Below are 14,798 nucleotides of genomic sequence, written 5' to 3' on the forward strand. Positions count from 1 at the left end.
CTGACTGCACTAAGTGTAACTTGTATCATCTTTGTCAATCTTAACCTAATAATGCATTTGTCTAGCTTGAAGGCCCTCTTGCCTTTTCTGATCAAAATAATTGTTCTCTGGCAGCTATAATAAACTATGTAAACAGTGAAGTGCCAACTTCAGAATGTTGAAACACCTGTCAAGAGATGATAGATCATTAAGAAAAATAAAAATATGAAACTTTTAGAATTGACTGATATTAACTTTGCATAAATTCATAAAAATGAACATTAATTAATTAATGCAGGCAAAATTATTATTGTTGTATTATTATCTTAAATATGGAATCAATGGACTGTATTTTGATACATTTTAAAATATTTTCACACCATATACATCTAAATTTTATACCAGAAATTTGATTTATTAGATAAATAGAGAGACACTAATGCTATTGAACAGTTGTTCCCAAGGATTAATGCTGTTGTCAATAAAAAGGGGTTATAATAAATGGTTCTGCGCTATATAAATATTTTCCCTTTTATATAGGTCCTGTAAATTATAGAATACACCCATGTCTTTTGGCCTTATAACATTTTCCTTGTATTCTAGAACCGTAAGTGTCATCTATCTATAGATTTTAGAAATGTGCATCTGTCTGTCTATCTGTCCGTGAGTCTGTTTGTTCAAGAACTCCTCCTAAATGATAAGAGCTAGGACCATGAAATTTGGTATGAAGCTTCCTCTTACCCTAACATAAAGCAAGATTAGGGTCTGGTTGTGCCAGGACAATGAGATATGCCTGGAGTTCAATTGTTTCTCATAAAATGGAAAAAGAGGGGTCTGGTAGAAGGGAGTTATACTGTGGAATGATTATAGTTGGGCAGCAAGTGCCCCAGCAGAAAGCCACTGCCAGCCGCAGTGCAGCCACCACTACCCCAGATCAGAGCAAGGGAGCACCAGCAGGAGGCCTGCATGCCTCCCCCCTTCAGCCCCTAAGCTGGATCCAGGGAGTGCCGGTGGCAGACTTGCTGCCCCCAGGCCAGCACAGAGTACAGCTGGATGATGGCCTCTGTGGCCACATCAGGTGACAGGGAAGAGTATGACCAGTGAGTCTGATAACACTTTGATCCACTGACCAAAACACCTTTGATATGGAATGCACAGATACAGACTTCAGAGAATTATGCTACACAATTCATGGTTTTGCAGTGTGATAGGGTTTAATTCTCAGTGTGGCTATTAGCTGAGCTTCCAAAGGCCTTACACTCAACTTAGTGGAATTTCCCTATCTGTATTTTTGAACAATTCATTCAGTCAACATTCTGGGAATGTTGTAGGCATCAACAGTCAAAATTTCATTAATTTTTATGAAAATCTGAAAACCAGAAGTGGGATAATGGAAGAAAAATGGAGCCCCAGAGAGCTCTTCGGAGCCACAAAATCTCTAGTACAACTTCGAAGAACTGGTAGATAATACCTGTTATGGCTTCCAGCAAACAATACCACTGTTTATCTCTGGTGATTCCTGTTAATAGCACCACGTATTGACAGGTAGAATGACTTCTCTCCCAGACAGAAAGAAGAATAACAGCAGGAGAAAAGGAGAAGAGGAGCACAGGTGGCACACAACCCAAAGAAGAGAACAGGGGAGTCTGATATCCAGGGAGCAGAATAAAGGATGCTACATTAGGTGGATGGAGAAACAGAAGTACACAAAATCATGGGTGGAGGAAAAAACAGAGATCCTGGTATGAGGGACATGGTGGACTGAGGAAAATAGGATTGTAAGCAACTCGTGGGATGGACTGTACAATGGGTATCTTGGTATGCAATTTAATGTGGGGAGGGAATGAGAACCCCTGGGGATTGGAGAACACTGGTATGGGGGGGAGAGTGGAATGGGGGCCAGGGAAGAAAAGAGGAAGAGGGGCACATACCAATCTTGGTTTGGGGGGGAGCAATGAGAGATCCTTGTTTGGCAGGAGGAAGGAATGGGGAAAACAGAGCTCTTGTCATGGAGGCGATTAGAGAGCATGGGAAGAAATGAGAATGGAGGTGACCCAGTGTACTGTTTTGGGGGGAGATAATGGAGGAACCTATTATGGAAGATGAGAAGTACACAGAGAATCTGACAGAGAAATGACTGGAGGGACTAGCAGGGAGTCCCTGAAAAGGAGGAGATGGGAGACTGGCATACACAGAGATCATATAGTAGAACGAAATAATGAAAGGATCAGCAGGCATGTGCAACAAGCTCAGCCTGCTCAAGTTTTGAAGTATATAACTCCCTAGTACACAATAAACACTGCATGAAAAACAGAAAGTTTGACATTTACCCTCACACTTCAGCATCAGTCCCTAAGATGTGCAAACGTCTTCACATTTAAAAAACAAACAAACAAACAAAAACCCGCTTAAGAGTTGGTTTTAAGATCTGAATAGGACAAAATTCAGGAGGAAAATATGAAAATCTCTTCTTAACACAGCCTACTGTCTATTCATTATACAGTCCATATAGCATATATAATATCCCCCATTATTCTGAGATTCACTGGAAAATATTTTAAATCAGTTGGACCAGTATTTCTGGTTATATTTAAGATCCTCATCAATTTCCAATCTCATTTGCTCAAATTATAAATAAGAAAGATCATGGGAGTGGGGTTCAGTTCTAACTGACAATCTTACAGATGTAACCTGAAACCTGAAAGTCCAGATAAGTCTGTTTAACTAACACATACATTACAGAGATGCAAATGGTGGTTAAGGTCAAAGTGAAACTGCACTTAAAGCAACAAGACTGTTGAATATATGGGGGCTACTCTTGCAGTCATTACTCAGAGGTGAGTTGCAAGTTAAGCTTGATCCTTGATGTTATGGTGACATAGTTTAGCATGTGAAGTTTTCTTTAATTTCATAAAATTTAACTCACATTGAAAACAAATCTTATGAAAGTATTTGTAACTTTACATATTATTTAAAGGTCTGAGCCTGCAGTCACTCAAATCAACTGGAATTTTGCTTGATTTAACTGAAAATGGGATTAGACCCTGCCATGAAAGGATTTCTTCAAAGCCATCTGTATATCTTAGGAAGCCAGTCTTCTATCATAGGAAGAACAGAAGAAGACCAATATAGCTCCAGAAAGAGCACTTTAATGACCTGAAAATCAAAAAAGAAGCCAACAAAACTTCGAAACATGGACAATTTCTCAGGAGAATAAAATAGCAGCTCAAGCATGTAGGTATAAAATCAGAAAGGCAAAGATATAAAATTACATTTAGTAAGGCACACAAAAGCCAATAAGAGTTTCTTTAAAATATTAAGAGAAAGAGAAAAATGAAGGAAAGCATAGCTCCTCTACTTGGTAAAGGAGAGCTAATAATTGATGACATAAGTAAAGCTAAGGTGTTTAATGACTGTTTTGCTTCAGTCTTCACTATTAAATGATCAATGCTTGCCAGACACTCAGTACAATTATTAACAACAGGGAAGGAATGCAGTCAAAATAGGGAAAGAACAAGTTAAAGAAGCTTTAGATAATTTAGATGTATTTGTGTCAGCAGGACCTAATGAATTTTATCCTGGGGTACTTAAGGAACTAGCTAAAGCATTCTCAGAACATTTATCAGCTATGTTTGAGAGTTCCTTGAAGATGAGTGATGTCCCAAAAGATTGAAGAAGAGTAAATATAGTACTTGTCTTTAAAAAGGGAACAAAGACAACCTGGAGAATCATAGATCAGTCAGCCTGACTTTAACACCTGGAAAGATATTTGAACAAATTATTAAGCAATCATTTTTGTACAGAATCTGGAGGATAATAGGGTTATAAGGAATAACAACATGGTTTTGTCAAGAACAATCATGCCAAAATAACCTAATTTCTTTCCTTCTTTGACAAGGTGACTGACCTAGTAGAGAAGAGAGAAGTGGGGCGAGTGAAACAGTAGACTTGGTATATCTTGATTTTAGTAAGACTTTTGACACAATGCCCTATAACATTCTTTTAAGCAAACTATGGAAATATGTTCCAGATGATATTACTATAAAGTGCACTACTGGTTGAAAGATTATATTCAAAGATTAGTTTTCAGTGGTTTTCTGCCAAAGTAGGAGGATATATCTTGGTTTCATTGGGGTCAGTCCTGGGTCTGGTACTGTTCAATATTTTAATTAATTACTTGGATAAGGGAGTGGAGAGTATGCATATAAAATTTGCAGATGATGCTAATCTGGGGATGAGAGGAGGGAACTACAAGCACCTTGGAGGGGAGAATAAGAATTCAAAATGCTCTGGACAAATTGGAGAATTAGTCTGAATTCAGTAAGATGAAATTCAGTAAAGACAAGTGCAAAGCATTTCTCTACAAAGTGGGGAATAATTGGAAAGGTGGTAATTACTGTTGAGACAATGTGGCATAACTGAGAAAAATGCTAATGTCATTCTGAGGTGTCTTAACACAGGTGTTATATATAAAACACCGGTTGTAACTCTCTCCCTCCCCCATTTGTCATGTGTGAGGTCTCAGCTGTAGTACTGTGTACAGTTCTGGGTGCCACATTTTAGGAAAGATGTGAATAAATTGGAGAGATTCCAGAGGAGAAGAATAAAGACTACAAAAGGTTTAGAAAACCTAACTACAGAGGAACGAGTAAATGAACGGAACATATGACGTTGTGAGTAAAGATACAGGAGGGACTTGATAACATTCTTCAAATATGCAAAAGGTTGTTATAAAGAAGTTGGGATTTAATTCTTCCTTGTGTCCACTGGTTATGGGATAAGAAACAATGGGCTTAATCATTGTGCAGCCATATCAGTTACCAGGAAAAATGTTCCAGCTATAATAGTTAAGTTCTCTGCAACAGGTTTCTAAGGGAGATTGTGTAATCCCTATCATTGGAGGTTTTTAACAACAGGATGGTCAAACACCTGTCAGAGATGGTATAAGTCTATCTGATCCTGCCATAGCACAGAAGGCTGGACAGAAGGCTGGACTTGATAACCACTCAAGCTCTTCAAGAGCTTCCAGCCCTACATATCTTTGATTCTATATTCATGTAAATTAGTTTTAAATTACCTAAAAACATTTTAAATTTATTACTATTTAATAAGATATTTACAATAATTCTGGTATTCCCAAAAATGGGAATACAGCTAAAACTGAAAGCTCCTTAACTGTAAAAAAAGAAAAAAATGAATTTTCATAAGAGCACCCACTATATTCTACCTACATTATTTCCTGAGTAACTATGTAGGGTGGAATTTTCTAAAGCATTCACTATTGGCTTACATTTGCACCCTTCTGATGGGGCTGCAAGACAAGCAGTGTTGTGTCAGCAATGACTACTGGAAAATTTCATCCATACCATATTAATATATAGTTAGGGCTCTCTAGAAATTAATATTCTTCTTCTTAATACATAGCAAGACTACTTCTAGCCATAGATATATCCTCTAATTCCCTGTTTGGACATACATTCAAAAGAGAATTTCAATATGAAAGGGAAATTAATTAAATAACTCTGATGAGGACTTAAGACTCTTTAGTGTATGAACTATATGTATAATAAATTACACTTTTTTTCAAAGCAATTATTACTTCTACTATCTATATAACTGTTGTGCTCCATATCGAGACTCAGGTCAATAGTTTTCTAATTCAGGTGCCTAAATTTAGACTCCTCAATCCAGACGTAAGCCTTTAAATAAAACTGCCTTGTGTTCAAAGGTTCTGAGCACCTGTTGTTCCAAAGAGTTTCATAGGGAGCTGAATATATTGAACACTTCAGAAAACCAGGCCACTTTCATTTATAGCCTAACCTTAGATTTACCTATCCTTAGAGGTACTTAACATTAAACACTGAAGATTTTGGACAAAGCATGGTGTTAAAATTCTAGGCACTGAATCCTGGCTTTGACTTATGAACATGCCAGAGAACATGCAGCATGAACAGGGCTCCTGATTGGGGGGCAAAAGGGGCTAGTGTCCAGGAGCCAGGGTGATTTAAATAGGCCTATCTTCACAACAGCAGCTGGGAACCCCTCTAGTCCCTTTTAAATCACTGGGGCATGCTACAGACATCGACAGGACACACGGGTGGAGGATGGAGCCTTCCCATTGGGGAGGCTAACCCTCAGCTCCACTCCTTCAATCCTCCCCCTCCCCCAGTGTCTGGAGCTGTGAGAACCACTGTTCCCCCATTCCTTGGTCAGAGCAATAACTTCTGAGTGCCTCCTTCCTCCAGCTAGAGAAAGCTTCTAGGTTGGACACAGGGGAAACCCCGGTGCCTAGGGGAGCCCTGAACTGACTGCTGCCATGCTTCTCCTCCCTTCTCCAGACCCAATGTGCTCTGGGGGAAAGCATCTCCCCAAAGATGTTTTTGATAAACTATTTTGTAGGTTCCAGGATGGCAGAGTGTGGCATTCACTACTCAGTCACCCTAAAGCCTGCATATGGCATATCAAAAGTGTCTTTGGAGAGATGTTTTTCCCCAGAGCAGGTTGGGTCTGGAGAAGAAAAGGGAGGAACAGCTGCAGCTGACCTGGAGCTCCTCTGGGCAGAGGGGTACTGAGGTACAACCAGCAGGGCCAAGGGTCCTCTGACCAGGGGAAGTGCTCAGGACCTCTTTGGGCAGGGAGGCTTCAGCCAAGGGAGGGAGCAGGGGCCCCATTGATTGTTTTGTCTTGGTGCCAGAACTACTGTCAGCAAGCCTGAGAATGAAGAGGGAACAAGAGGCAGAGATGTTAGATCTTCATCCTACCTCCACAAAAATCAACAATGTTTACACCCACACACATATGCACACATACACACAAACACACTTTTGAATGGCAGATCCCAGTGAAGTGTTTTAGAGTAGAGTGTTATCTTCATGCTTTCACAAGAATGTCCTCACAGTCAAAAAATATCCCTCTTTGAATATACACTTTGAATATTAAAGATATCATTTGTGATGGTTATACAGGCAATCCTGAACTAGCCAGAATACACACACACAATAGAGCAAGATAGGACTATTTTTGCAGCCGGTATTTGCCTATTTTCAGAGTAAAACCAGAAAGACCCCAGGATGTGTAGATATATGACCTTGTAAAAAGGATCTCTGAAGGCAAATAATCAGGATATGTCTGAAGTATTCTTTGTCTCAGATACCTTAACAACATGCTAACACAAAAGTCTTGTTTAATTTCTTGAGTGAAAGCTTTTAGTTTAAAATTAACTTTTTTGATGTTTACAAACAAAAAAATAAACATCAGTATTTTCTATCCTTTGTTAACACTTTGAATTTTCTTTTTCAAAACCCATGAAAAGAATATTTTCATAGGGCAAGGCCTTTTATATTTTATTTCCTTTCAAACTTGAAAGAACTTTGTACACCTGATACTGGAAGTTATTATGGACGGAGCCTCAATTAACTCCAAAATTATCATACAGAGCCCTGTGCTAGGTTCATCTGTACATTGGAAATGTATATTTTCCAATGAAAAAGACCTTTTTGGTCATCCATATTTTGCCCCAATCAGTGCAAAAGGACACATCCAAACAAATACTCTAAACACCATGCAAGTTAATTAAAATAGAGTAGAATTATTATTTATTAAAGCATATTAAACTAATTATATCCCCAGCAGTAGTATCTGACAGGCAACACAAAGATCTTGTGGTCACTAATGTATCCCCAGAATACCAGACTTATTAGCAGGTACTTCCAGAACAGCACAACCCCAACACCAATCCCACTCCCTCTGGCAAAACTTTGCAGGCACAGCACATGTGAAGTCCCATTATATAGAGAATGCCATTTTGCAGAATGTGTTTCTGCCCTCCCCCTGCTGCCATGACCTCACATACACCATGTATTTAAGATCATGGCAATGGGGGAAAGCAGTGTGTCCTGATGCTAGACAAAAACATACCTAGTAGTGGACAAAGAAAAATCTTACCAATGCAGGACTGTCTGGCTTACAACTGAGCAAATGGCCTGCCTACGAAGAGAATAACTGTCCATTGATGTGGGAGACATGTATTGCCTTGTACACACATAGTATTTTAAAATGCAATTAATAACTTGAGTGAAATGACTAAGCATATATATTCTGCACAGTAAATTCCATCAATATTAAACTCTTGAATGGGTTTATGATGTATGAAATCTTCAGATTAAGAAAAATGCATGAAAAATAACATACTTAGCTTCCTACAGAAAAGACTTGTATATCACAAATCTTTGTATATTAAGACAAAATATGTTCAGTTGCCAATTCTGACTAGTGGAGAGCATCACTTACTGGTGTTTACTCATAAACATCTCTGCCCTAACAGAAGACTTTTTATTACTAAAAGTAAGTGCATTCCATGGGTAAGTATGGTAACCAGCAGAAATGAGTCTAGGAAAAATGTCAGAATATCAGATAAATTATATGTTTTTGTATCAAACTTTTTATATAAAAATGTATAACACACTTTCAATACTAATTCCCAAAATCAACCAGTTTATTATCAAGTACAATACAATATTAGTATCATGATCATAATATTCAAACTTCAAATGAATAAATTCAGGGTTGGGAATAGGGGAGGAGTTTATTGATCTTATTGGTATGCAAGTTCAGTTCATAATAATACCATTATGAGAAACTTATGTTCATGAAGGCTGCGTCTAGACTGGCATGATTTTGCACAAATACTTTTAACAGAAACGTTTTTTCCATTAAAAGTATTTGTGCAAGAGAGCGTCTATACTGGCATGTGCCTTTGTGCAAAAGATTTGCTTTTGTGCAAAAGCATCCATGCCAGTGTAGACACTCTCTTGCGCAAGAAAGCTCTGATGGCCATTTTAGCCATCGGGCTTTCTTGCGCAAGAAATTAACTTGGCTGTCTACACTGGCCCTCTTGCGCAAGAATACTTGCGCAAGAGGGCTCATAGACTCAGGGTATGTCTACACTACCCCGCTAGTTCGAACTAGCGGGGTAATGTAGGCATACCGCACTTGCAAATGAAGCCCGGGATTTGAATTTCCCGGGCTTCATTTGCATAAGCGGGGAGCCGCCATTTTTAAATCCCCGCTGCTTCGAACCCCATGCAGCGCGGCTACACGGGGCTCGAACTAGGTAGTTCGGACTAGGGTGCCTATTCCGAACTACCGGTACACCTCATTTCACGAGGAGTAACGGTAGTTCGGAATAGGAACCTAGTCCGAACTACCTAGTTCGAGCCCCGTGTAGCTGCGCTGCACGGGATTCGAACCAGCGGGGATTTAAAAATGGCGGCTCCCTGCTTATGCAAATGAAGCCCGGGAAATTCAAATCCCGGGCTTCATTTGCAAGTGCGGTATGCCTACATTACCCTCCTAGTTCGAACTCATAGACTCATGGACTTTAAGGTCAGAAGGGACCATTATGATCATCTAGTCTGACCCCCTGCACAGTGCAGGCCACAGAATCTCGCCCACCCCTCTTAGAATAATCCTCTCACCTATGTCTCAGATATTGAAGCCTTCAAATACTTTGAAGGCCCCAACATGCAGAGAGTCCTTCAGCTGTGATCTGTGCCCAATGCTACAGAGGAAGGCGAAAAACCTCCAGGGCCTCTGCCAATCTACCCTGGAGGAAAATTCCTTCCTGACCCCAAATATGGCGATCAGCTAAACCCTGAGCATGTGGGCAAGACTCACCAGCCAGACACCAGCCAGACACCCGTGGAACGAGGTGTACAGATAGTTCGGAATGGCTTGCTAGTTCGAACTATCTAGCCCGTGCCACGTGTAGCCGTGCGGCACGGGATTTGAACAAGCTGGCATTTAAAAATGGCGCCGGCCGGCTTATGCAAATGAAGCCCGGGAAATTCAAATCCCGGGCTTCATTTGCACGTTCGGTATATACATTACCCCGCTAGTTCGAATTAGCGGGGTAGTGTAGACATACCCAGAGATATTTTAATGGCCTTCTATAAGAGCAGATTTGTATAAAAATAACCTTTCAACAGTGAGGTATTTTAATTATTAGCTATTCCCAGAATATATTATATTCTCTTAAAATGTGTATATCACAAGCAGGAAATGGTATCTAAATACCTTCAAGTGAGACATAGACTATTGACTATGATATACTATTACCCTTTTGGCCCAACTGGTTAGCCAAGTTTGGAGTTCTTCCAGGTTGTTACCATTAAAAGGAGAAAATGATTAGAATGGAATTAGTATTTCTCAGAAGCAATCATATTTAAATAAAATAATGTGAATAAAATCTTGCTTCCCAGACCACAGTAGGAATCAAACAGCAAGAGACAGCTTCTCTGCTCACAGTTAATCAGAATACAAGAATACAAGAAAGTAAGAAAGCTTTCTACCAGCATATTAGCAATAAGAGGGTCGTCAGGGAAGATGTGGGACTCTTACTGAATGAGGGAGGTAACCTAGTGAGTGATGATGTGGAAGAAGCGGAAGTACTCAATGCTTTTTTGGCCTCTCTCTTCACAGACAAGATCAGCTCCCTGACTACTGAACTAGGCAGTAAGGGTGTTAATAAGTGGGTAATCGACTAATCATATAGCTGATACAATTTATATTGATTCCATGATTAGTTGATAAGGGTCCCCACTGCAGCTCTGCAGTTTAAATGTAGTAGGAGCTGGGTCTGCAGGCAGCCCAACTCCTACTATATTTAAACTGCAGAACCACAGCAGGGGTAGGTCCAGGACCCGGCGTGAGCCGGAACTGCTGAGTCCTGGCTCGTGCTGGGCACCAGTCCACTCCATGTCTGCCTTTTAAATGTAGTAAGAACTGGGCAACTCAAACTCCATTTTAAGAGGCAGGGATAGGTCCGGGACCTGGCACAAGCCAGGACTCAGCAGTCCCAGCTCATGCTGGTCCCAGACTGCTGTACCTCTGCCTCCCCTGCCCGTCCCCCCTGCAACACCGGCTCCTGCCCCCTTTACTGCCTCTAATTAGAGGAAGCAAGTGAAGGGGGGAAACGACTAGTCAAGTAGTGACTTGACTACCCGATAAGCCTAGCCTAGGCTAGGCTTGTCAGGTAGTCAGCTACTCGACTAGTCACTTACATCCCTTCTAGGCAGCATAACATGGGAAGGATGTAGGCAGCTCTCAGTGGAGAAAGAACAGGTTAAGAACAATTTAGAAAAGCTGGACATTCACAAACCCACGGGGCCAGATCTAATGCACTGGAGTGTGCTGAGGGAGTTGGCAGATGTGATTGCAGAGCTATTGGCCATTATCTTTGAAAACTCGTGGCGATCAGAGGAGGTCCCAGACAACTGGAAATGTAGTGCCCATCTTTTAAAAAGAGAAGAAAGAGAATCCAGATAAGTACAGACCAGTCAACCTCACTTCCGACCCCAGAAAATCATACAGTAGATCCTCAAGGAATCCATTTTGAAGCACTTGGAAGGGAGGAAAGTGATCGGGAATAGTCAACATGGATTCACCAAGGACAAGTCATGCCTGACCAACCTGATTATCTTCTATGACGAGGTAACTGGCTCTGTGGACATAAGGAAGGCAGTGGACATAATATACCTTGACTTTAGCAAAGCTTTTGATATGGTCTCCCACTGTATTTTTGCCAGTTAAAGAACTATGGTTTAAATAAATGTTCTGTAAGGTAGATAAAAAGCTGCCTAGATTATCTGGCTCAACAGATAGTGATCAATGACTAAATGTCTGGTTGGTGGCAGGTATCAACGCTACTGGTTTTTAAGTCCTGTCTTGACAAAGTGATGCCTTGGATCATTTAGTTGGGTCTGGTCCTGCTTTTAGCAAGGGGTTGGACTAAATAACCTCAAGAGGTCATCTCAAAAGTTTTCTTCCAATTCTATGATTCTATTAATACTATACTACAAACACAACAGAGTATATTCCAGCTAAAATCTTAAGGAATAACAGTTTAATGCCCAAAAACAAATAGTCTACAAAGGTGGGATGTTCAAAGGAGCCTGAGGAAGTTAGGCATTATACTCCCTTTTAAGCAGGTGCCTGCGACAATCTTGTCCATAATGAACAAATACTTTACCTATTGCTAGCTTTTCAAATGAGGCTGTTTTTAAACTATGGGATTGCAAATAAAACCAGGGTCAAGAGCTGCTTTCACTGAAGCCAGTGACAAAATATTCAGTGTTTTCCCAGAAGTAGGAGCTGTCAAAGATTTGTTTAAACATCTTCTTTTTTGCCCTTCTACAAATCAAAAATGATCAAACCAAGTTAAATCAAATATAGTAAAAGACAAACAGATTATGGATTTTCTCTCTAGCTCAAAATTTACTGCCAAGTTTCTGTCAAGAAAAATATTTTATGGTTGTTTATAAAACTCTGGAAAACAAGATTTATAATGAAGGCACAGGCAAACCCTGAGCTAGGGCAGATCTAGATTGTGTCACTGTATTAGAGAAAGATATATTGTTACTAATAGAGGCATAAACTAGGGAATTTAACTGATGGTTTAAAAGTTTATGAAAAGTTTACCCCCAAACACTATCTATGAATACCAAGGACTAAAATGAGGAAGAAACAATTAGCTTTAGGAAAATTCTGCATAGTAACATTTGAGCTAGCCATTTGTACTGTTTACTCTGAGATGCTGAGTGTAATTGAAGAAGCTAACAGAAACCTCAAGACTAGGCTTTTCAGCACTCAACACTTCTCTTGTTCCTTTAATCATTTGTGCTTATTGAAGTCTGATGCAAATGAAATTCATCTAGGTTTGAAACTGACTTGCACATTTGTAGCTAAACTGTAGCAATATTTTCTCCTATTAAAGAATTATAAGCTACTACAGTAGTCAGAGTCAATGCAAGTAAACACAAGACCTACATCTCTATAAAACACACATACCCCATATTAATAGGGCTTGAGTACACACACATCTAAAGTACAGTAGCTTCCTATTCAATTTGTCTAGTTCCAAGTTTTTAGTACTATAAAATCAATGCTAACTGATTTTTAAAAATCCTAAACTATATTGATTAAGTACATCCACAAAAGAAATTAAACTTAAAGTCTCAGGCCCTAGATGATAGAAGATCAGCACAATAAGAGAGGAAATGGACTGTGTCTCCTTTAAGTTGGAAATAAGACAAAATGTACCATATGGTCTCAAAATATACTTGATTTCAAAACAGATGTTTCATTTCCTAATAAGTGACAAAGAAGCCTACACAAATGATGTTGGAATTTGTTTTCTCTGTGTCATTGCAGACAATATCTCCTTGCTTAAAAGGATCAAGGTCCCACACAAAGAAGCCGTACAATTAAAGCTTAGCCAGCAAAATGAGACCATAAACCTAAGTATATCTAAAATAAACATCTCTTTGAACAAATTAGGCACTATGGTTTTAATCACAACCATTAATGCACCCCTTAGCAATGTGGAGAGGAACCATCAATTTAAGAAGTAATTTCACAACATTCCCTAATTCATAACATTAAGACAATTAAATAATGTTTTAGCCATCCAAAGAACAAATAAAAGTTTAACACCAAATCACTTTTTATGGCATTTCTATTAAAAGTGCCAAGTGTTCAACCAAAAGCTTTCAGTAGTAGAGTAGTTTTTTGTGGAGTAATAGAATTGGAAGGAACATTGAGAGGTCATTAAGTCTAGTCCCTTACAGTCATGGCAGGACCAAATACCATCTAGACCATTCCTAAATAGGTCTAACTGCTTTTAAAAATCACCAGTGATGGAGAGTATACAACCTAGAGAGGCAATTTTTTTCTAGTGGTTAACTACTATGATATTTAGAAACTTTTTCCTAATCTCCAATCTAACCTTTGTTACAATTTAAGCCCATTTAAGTCTAATGCTAGCTCCAATTTAAGCCCATTTTTTCTTGTCCTGTCATCAGAAGTTAAGGAGAATAATATTTCTCCTTCCTCTTTGTAACAACCTTTTAGGTACTTAAAAGCTTTTTTCCAGACTAAATAAACCCAATTCTTTTAAGAATTTTCCATCATAGATCATGTTTTCTAGACTTTTAATCATTTTTGTTGCTCTTCTCCATACTTTCTCCAATTTGTTTGCATCTTTCCTGAAATGTGGTACCCAGAATTTGACAAAATACTCCAGTTGAGGCCAATTCAATGTAAAGTGGAAGAATTATTTCTTGTGTCTTTCTTACAACATTTATGTGAATACATCCCAGAATGATGTCTGCTTTTTTTGCAACAATGCCACGCAGTTGACTCATATTTAGCTTGTGGTCCGCTATGAAACCTAGATTTTCCTTCCTAGGTGGAGTTCTTTGCATTTGTCCTTATTGAATTTCATCCTATTTACCTCAGACCATTTCTCCAATTTGTCTGTATCATTTTGAGTTATAATTCTATCCACCAAAGTACTAGCAACTCCTCCCAGCTTGGTATTATCCACAAGCTTTATAAGTGAACTCTCTATGCCCTTATCTAAGCCATGTCTACACATGAGATAAGGTCAAATCTATTATGGTTGATTTCTGGGCACCCGATTTTGCAGAGTTGAGCCTCCACATCCTCACTGTGGAGAAGAATCGAATACAGTCCAAAGTACCATGTCCCCCTTTGGGAGCTACTGTGGACTCAGAGAGCAATGCACTGTGGATAGCTTAGCATTTTGGGCTATGTTTACAGTGCCCGCTGGGACCAAAGCTGTGCAGTGGGTGGTTATGGGCTCATGTTGGCAGTGTCCTATAATGCACTTGTTTAGTCCCTCCTCCCTTGTGCGAGATCAACAGGAAACAGTCTGTTAGAGTTTTTTGTGCCCTTGTCTCCTATGCAGACGCTATGGCAGCATAAGCATGGATTCTGGTTTGTAGCAAACCATAGTGATG

At 39.4% G+C, this 14,798-nt stretch overlaps 1 protein-coding gene across 1 annotated transcript in view; it reads right to left on the reverse strand.

Moving 5' to 3' along the window:
* Positions 1-14,798, reverse strand: part of RIMS2 (regulating synaptic membrane exocytosis 2) — a 517,795-nt gene that overhangs the window by 347,671 nt on the left and 155,326 nt on the right. The gene's annotated exons all lie outside the window — the stretch shown is intronic.

Source organism: Pelodiscus sinensis, chromosome 2 (assembly GCF_049634645.1).
Source record: "Pelodiscus sinensis isolate JC-2024 chromosome 2, ASM4963464v1, whole genome shotgun sequence".
Taxonomy (NCBI): Eukaryota; Metazoa; Chordata; order Testudines; family Trionychidae; genus Pelodiscus; species Pelodiscus sinensis.